We start from the raw sequence: 2,762 nt of genomic DNA, 5'->3' as shown, positions 1-2,762 counted from the left end.
ACTCCAAATAGATTAACATAATTATGATCATGTAAAACTATACTATTTTGGAATTTAAAAAATAATGACAGCAGGACAGAGAAAAACTAAGATGAAAACATAAGAGGATAGACTGAAAAATTCATCTGTATTAACATTCAAAACAATTTACCAGAAGGCAACAAAAAAGAGTAAGATATGCAATGGATGCATGTATATGATTGTGATAAGAGTCGTACAAGGCCCAAATAAGACAATTTAAAAATAAAAAAGAAGATACAAATATCCTGAGGCAATTTTACAAAGTTTATAAATCTGCTGTAAGTTGTCAGAGAAAAATAAACTAAGTGTGCAAAAATATGAGAAGTCTTCTCGGTAGTAGTTTTAAGAGATTTGAAGTACAAAATCAAACTAAGAAATCACTGTACACGTGGATCACAAGCCCTCAAAGTACTTCATCAGATAAGCAAATGGAATAACTATACATGCACATTTTGGGCAGGAAAATATATTAAATACTTCGGCTCTTTTAGTAAATTTTAACTTGGATATGATGTTCAACTCAACAATTTCCTCTCACCAGAAAGTGCTTTCCAGAGAGCAACAGAAGTTCAGAAAGGGAATGACGAGAATAAGGGCAGTAACATTCACAAGAGTAAAATTACATTTGAACCACTTGAATCCTTAAAGTGCTACAATAGGTAGGTATAGCCTGGGCCAATCACACATTGGAAACTTGTGTATGAGTCAACACTGATAGACCAAAGACAAAACAACCAACATGTGAAAAACTCAAAAGCATTCTGAAGAAAATAAATCAATGAGAACCCAGACACAGTTTATCATGGAATATACAGAAAGCTCAAAAGAGGCAAAATTAAACTGCACAGTTTATGGATTAAGACATGGGTGTCACAGTTATGAATATTTCTTGGACATAAAATAGTCTCACGGGATAGCTAGGTTACTTGTCTTAATATCATCCAAGCTTTTTTTTCCACGCTGAACAGCAGCAGGAGCTGGTGTCGGAGCTATCCGGTGCCATCCATGTCACTGCTGCGACCCCCGCACCCGCTGCCACCCTGACTGAGCAAATGACCCTTCGTGGCACCCTCAAGGGCCACAACGGCTGGGTAACGCAGATCGCTACCACGCCACAGTTCCCCGCCATGATTCTGTCTGCTTCGCGAGATAAGACCATCATCATGTAGAAGCTCACGAGGGATGAGAGCAACTATGGCATTCCCCAACGTGCTCTGCGTGGTCATCTCTTCTGATGGCCAGTTTGCGCTCAGGCTCCTGGGATGGAACACTACGTCTCTGGGATCTTACAACGGGCACCACCACACGCTGCCATGTTGGCCATACCAAGGACGTGCTGAGTGCGGCCCTCTCCTCTGACAACCGGCAGATTGTCTCAGGCTCCCGAGATAAGACCATCAAGCTGTGGAATACTCTGGGCGTTTGCAAGTGCACCGTATAGGACGAGAGCCACTCTGAATGGGTGTCCCGTGTGCGCTTTTCGCCCAACAGCAGCAACCCCATCATCGTCTCCTGTGGCTGGGACAAGTTGGTCAAGGTGTGGAACTTGGCTAATTGCAAACTGAAAACGAACCACATCGGCCACACAGGCTACCTGAACACTGTGACAGTCTCTCCGGATGGATCCCTCTGTGCTTCTGGAGGCAAGGATGGCCAGGCCATGCTGTGGGATCTCAATGAAGGCAAGCACCTTTATACCCTCGATGGAGGAGACATTATCAATGCCCTGTGCTTCAGTCCCAACCGCTACTGGCTCTGTGCTGCCACTGACCCCAGCATCAAGATCTGGGACTTGGAGGGCAAGATCATTGTTGATGAGCTGAAGCAAGAAGTGATCAGCACCAGCAGCAAGGCCGAACCACCCCAGTGCACCTCTCTGACCTGGTCTGCTGATGGCCAGACTCTGTTTGCAGGTTACACAGATAACCTCGTGCGAGTATGGCAGGTGACCATCGGCACCCGGTAGAAATGTGTGGCACAGCTTTTTTGAAATTCAAAGACTGGCTTTCTGAAAAAAAAAAAATATATATATGAATATATATATATGTATATATATATATGTCAATCTTCCAAAAGTGTAATATTCTACATTCTACTTTGGAGAGTCATGTCTGGGATCTTATCAGCTGTGAGTGGCCATCTGAGATAAATTATTGGTCTTTACTCAACTGGCATTAAAGTGAAAGATAGAAGTCAAAGATTCAATGAAGAATCTAGTCTACATTATCGAGTCTGGTTTTATCTACCCTGAAACCAGAACTAGATGGGATTGTGCAGGTTACCATGACAGATCATTCTAATTAAGTTCTGGACAGAATGGGAGTAAAATGTCCAATAGTATATCAAATTCCTGAAAAAGAAAAACAAGTAAACAAACCAACAAACAATGAGTTGAGACACTTTAAAAAAAAATCATTTAAGACACTCTTTAAACCTTGAACCCAAACTAGCCTCTGCAGTCACCTTTTAGCTAAATAATGGATTGGCTCATAAGAGTACTTTAAGAGTGCCTGTGAGTACTTTCCTCCACTAAAAAAGTTAATTCTATGAGACCAAAGGACAATTATTTTTAAGTAGAGGTGAGGATGAAAGGGAGCAGGGAAACTAGATTAACTAAAAGAGAACAATAAGAACAGAAATGCTGAGAATGTTTTACAAATGATGAAGAGAGTAGCCAATGTCACTGAACAATTTGTGTAGAAAATGTTGAGTGACAAAACACACTGCTGTCTAAATTATGA

General features: G+C 41.5%; 1 pseudogene; it reads left to right on the top strand.

Moving 5' to 3' along the window:
• The first annotated feature begins 1,040 nt into the window (after window positions 1–1,040).
• Window positions 1,041–2,041, top strand: LOC142427409 (small ribosomal subunit protein RACK1-like; annotated as a pseudogene).
• Window positions 2,042–2,762: the final 721 nt, after the last annotated feature.

This window comes from Tenrec ecaudatus, chromosome 15 (assembly GCF_050624435.1).
Source record: "Tenrec ecaudatus isolate mTenEca1 chromosome 15, mTenEca1.hap1, whole genome shotgun sequence".
Lineage (NCBI taxonomy): Eukaryota > Metazoa > Chordata > Mammalia > Afrosoricida > Tenrecidae > Tenrec > Tenrec ecaudatus.
The sequence above is the reverse complement of the archived record's forward strand: the minus strand, read 5'-3'. Positions and strand labels throughout refer to the sequence as shown.